Source organism: Myotis davidii, unplaced genomic scaffold (assembly GCF_000327345.1).
Source record: "Myotis davidii unplaced genomic scaffold, ASM32734v1 scaffold484, whole genome shotgun sequence".
Lineage (NCBI taxonomy): Eukaryota > Metazoa > Chordata > Mammalia > Chiroptera > Vespertilionidae > Myotis > Myotis davidii.
In genome coordinates this window covers 530,343-535,569 of record NW_006295459.1, presented here as the reverse complement: position 1 = coordinate 535,569, position 5,227 = coordinate 530,343, and positions in this window count along the sequence as shown.

Below are 5,227 nucleotides of genomic sequence, written 5' to 3'. Positions count from 1 at the left end.
CTTGGCTGGCAGTTAATTTGCATATTGCCCTGATTAGCCAATGGGAAGGATAGTGGTCGTACGCTAATTACCATGTTTCTCTTTTATTAGATAGGATATAGACTATAGTGATAAAAATGCAGGGAAGTTTTAAATGAAATATTACTGAGGAAATGCAATGTGTTTTTCAGAGAGAGAATCCTACAATGATTTTTGCTATAGTGAAAGATTTTTAAACAGGATAGAATATACAACTGGTTATTACAAAACATGATTTGTTCCTTTATTTTTTTAAATTTTCTTTTTTGACCTTATGTGAATTATTCACATTCCTCATGTTATGGAAATAAGTGTCATCAGTTTCTTTAAAGCCCTTCTTTTGCTTTATTTTTCTTTCTTCTGCATATCTAACCTTACTCCTATTTCTTTTCCCTTTAGGAAAGTGAAAACTCTAGTATACTTAAAATGTGTCTTTCTAATGAATCTCCAGTATGCTTATTTAGCTATATGTTCATTTATGGGAGAATTTTTATATAATTATATTACTTTTATTTATTATTTATTTAATTTATATAAATATCATAGGCTTATAAATCTGATGTAATTCATTATTTTCAATCAACTCTAATTTTTAAAAATCTATACATATTGCTATGTCTAAGTCAACTTCATTATTTTTTAACTGCTGTTTAATTTTTATTATGTGCATTATTCTTTTTTATGTATGGAGCTAACACCTACAGTGACCTATAATTAATTGCTACCAAAAATAATGCTACTGTCAAAATCCTTGTACATCTTTCTTTATGGACCTATTTTAAAAATGTATGTGCAGAAATTTTTTCCAGTTACGGCATACAATCATATTTAATTTCACTAGAAATAACCAAATTTTTCTCCAAAATATTTACTAAATCTCACTAGAAATTCCTTAAGTTTCTTTATTTTTCACATTCTGTACACTATTTGATGCTTTTTTTTATAAAACTCAATGGATGTAAAATAGTACCTCATGATTTTAATTTTATTTTCTTCTTATAACTGGACATTCTTTATATGCCGTTTATCCACTTGTTTTTATACTGTGAATTACATATTCACATCTTTTGCCTTTTTCTATTAATTCTTTGTTTTTCTTGCATATTTACAAAATTTCCTTGCATGTTTTAAATATTAGAGCCCTTGTTGGCTAGATACTGATAATATCTCTTCAAGTCTATGGTATATCTGTCCATTATTCCACAGAAATCTTCCAATTTGGTTAAGTCAAACTCTCTATTTTCCTTTTCTTTAAAAAATTTTTATTAAATGTATTGGGATGACATTGGTTAATAAAATTATATAGGTTTCAAGTATATAATTCTATAATACATCATCTGTATATTGCATTGTGTGTTCACACCCAAAGTCAAATCTGTTTTCGTCACCATGTATTTAACTCCATTTATCCTTTGCTACCTCCCTAACCCCCCTTTCTCTCTGGTAGCCACCATACTGTTACCTGTGTCTATAAAGTTTTTGGGGTTGTTTGTTTGTTAATCCTCACCCAAGGATATTTTTCCATTGATTTTTAGGAAGAGTGGAAGAGAGAGGGAAAGACAGAGAGAAACATCAAAGTTAGATAAACACATTGATTAGTTGCTTCCTGCAGGAGCCCCAAGCAGGGCCATGGCTGGGGAGGAACCTGCAACCAAGGTACATGCCCTTGACCAGAATCGAACCCGAGACTCTTTGGTCTGCAGGCCAACATTCTATCCACTGAGCCAAACCAGCTAGGGCTATGAGTTTTTGTTTGTCTGTTTGTCTTGTTGGTTTTTTTTTGTTGCTCTCAGTTTTATGTCTCACATATGAGTTCTTAGCTTTCTTCTATCTTATTTTGCTTAGTATGATATTCTCTAGATCCATCCATTTTGTCACAAATGGCAGTATTTCATCTCTTCTTATGGCTGAGTAATATTCCATAGTATAAATATGCCACATCTTCCTTACCCAATCCTTTTTCAAGAGATGTTTTGGCTATTCCCATCTCTTAGCCACTGAATAATGCTTCAATGAATACAGGGGTCTATATATCTTTATGAATAAATATTTTCAAATTTTTGAGTAAATACCCATAAGAGAGTGTGCTGGTCATATAGTAACTCTGTTTCTAATTTTTTGAGTAACCTTCATACTGTTTTCCATAGTGGCTGCACCAGTTTACATTCCCACCAGCAGTGGATGAGGGTTCCTTTTTCTCCACACCCTCTCCGACACTTATTACTTGCCATTCTGACAGGTGTGAGGTGGTATCTAATTGCAGTTTTGATTTTCTTTTCCCTACTAGCTAGTGAAGTTGAACATCTTTTAATATGTCTGTTGGTCATTTATATGTATATTTTTCTATTGGGGAATTCATGTAAGGAACACTCCACAATATCACAGAAGTGCTTTTGTTTTGGTTGTCATACTTTTTTAACTTAGTGTCTTATGTTTTATATTGCTGTATTTATATCTACTGTGGTTTAGATTGCCAAGAGTAAAGACTGATAATAAGTTAGTATACACTACTGTAGTCACAACAGCCATGAAAGAACTAATAATACTGCATGCTATTTTTATAAATATCCTCTACTTTGGGCCTCCAAGTGCTATCAATTCTACCTTGGACACTGTCATGGTGTCTCCTAGACCCCCTCCATGATCCATCAAGTAGTGGGGTAATACCTGCAGAGCAGGGTGCATCCTTTCCCAGGTCCAGTTCATGGACTGAATAGCATCTGTTTTGTTGGTAGAAGCGCTGTACCAGTTATGAAGTATTTTTGAATATCACTCCTGTTTATAGTGTTAAATATAGGTCTGATTTTATTTTTCTCCATATCTACCTATATAAAACTCTAATATGCAAATCGACAGAACAGCAGAACTGCAGAATGACCAGTCTCTATGATGTACACTGACCATCAGGGGGCAGATGCTTACTGCAGGAGCTGCCCCCAGCCCACAGGCCCCGACCGGCAGTGGCAGTGGGAGGCGAGACCGATGAGCAGGCGATGCCAGGCCAGCCAAGGCAGGTGTGAGCAGAGGCTCTCTAATCGCGCCCTCTCCCCCGCTCTCCGTTTCCCCTGCAAAGGAAGGCAACTGCTGGCAGCAGTGGCACGGGGAGGGGTCAGAGAGAGGGCAGTGCCAAGAGAGCCAAGATGGGTGTGAGTGGGGGCTCCTGATAGCCCCGCCGGTCATCCCACAGAGGGAAGTGACCAGCAGCAGCAGCCGGGTTGGGACTGACAAGTGGGCAACACCAGGCCAGCCAAGGAGGGTGTGAGCGGGCACCCCTGGTTACCCCACTGGTCGCCCCCCAGATTGGCCCTGATTGCCGGCCAGATCTAGGGACCCTACCCATGCCCAAATTTCATTCACCAGGCCTCTCATAGAGAAAATAACTGATCTTTTCCTCACTACTTTGAAATGCCAGCTTTATTATTTACCAAGTCCTTACATTTATATGGTTGTGTTTCTTTTCCATCATTGATGTTTTTTACTTTTCTTACAGCAATGCCACAACATTTTTATTATTAATCTTTTTAACATATACTATTATATGATAGGGTAAGTTCCCATTGGAATTCTGTCAGGAATTTTTAGGGGTTTCTGTATATTTTATTTTCTACACATTTTCTAATCAACACCACTCTGTCACATCCTATTGGTTACAAGTGAGTCACTAAAGAGAAGGGAGACTAGACTTGACTTCATGGAAGAAATGTCAAAAAATGAGTGTCTATCTTTAAAAATTCCATATGTAATGTTAATTTTTCTCCCTTGTGACTTTTTTGTTCATTACTAAAATTGTGACTATGATTTACCTTTGTTTTTCCATACTCTTTATATCTTGAGTGCCAAACCTGTAAGTCCAAGAGCTTACTATGTACTTCCACTTATATGTCTCCTGGGTAATCAAACTCAAAGTACCTAAAAATGTACTTCTGATCTTACCCCTGAGCCTCTACCTCTTCCTATAATGATGTTCCATATAGTTTCTCAGATCATAACCTCATGCATGAATATGCTCTCTCCCACACTCTTGCCATCTAATGTAATAACCCAGAAGACAAGGACCATGTCTGAATTATAATCCTAGTTGCTAGCTTACATTCAATCATTTGTACATTTATTTAACAAACATTTAGGGGTCTCTACCATACACCAAGCACTGTTCTGGCACTGAAGATGCAGCAGTGAATATAACAGAACAAAATTCCTGCCCTTATGCTGCTTACATTTTAGTGAATGGAGACCAACTGAACAAATAAATGAGTAAAATGTTATGGTCATTGACAGTGATAAATCCTATGCAGACCAGTGAAACACAGAAGGCATTAAGACATTATTTGTGTTTGGGGGAATATTGTTGAATACTATTTTAAATACTGTGGTCAAGAAGACCCATGGGCAAAGGAATAAACAGTAAAATGTCCCAAAGGCAGAAATATGGTTCACATTTTTTGCAAAATTGCTAGGTAGGCAGTTTACATGTAGTAAACTGAAGGAGGAAGTCAAATAGGTAAGTGAGTCCCACCTAGAGAAATAAATTCCTCTCCCTTCTGGGCTTCCAAACTGCCTTATTTATGTATTTTAATCTAACTCTTATTACATTGCAATATAATTGATTTTACATATGCTTGTCTTTTCCACCAGACTATGTGTTGTTTTTTATATAATGGGATCAATATTTATTTATTTAGATTCCCATTTTCTAGCACACTGCTGGACATAAAATAACTTTCAATAAATATTTTTAAATGTTCAAAGAAAAATGTGAAAGCATAATGGTTATTTTAAACATTTTAACAGTTGTTTTTTAATCTTATATTTACCCTTCCAAAGCCCATGTACTATCTTTAAGTACTGATACTTCCCACCAACTACACATCTTTAATTAGTATTGAATTTCCATCTCCACTGGATCTACTGGAGATTTCATCAGGATCAGGCAATTAGTTTCGATGCTTGACTCATCAAAATCCATAGCCCCTGGTCTGAGTAGCATGGTGAGCAATTACACAACTATATCCTTAGTTTCTGCCAGGATACCATAAAATAATGATAAATAAGATGTAATCCTGCATATGAGGGAAACAATACAGTTCGTATCATTAGGCGTGTCCAGAGAGATTAGGATTTGCCTTTCTTTCAATCCCTGCCTTCCGATGGTGATTGTGAGTATTCTTTATTGCAAAAAGCAAAGCAAGAACACAATTACTCTCTTCTG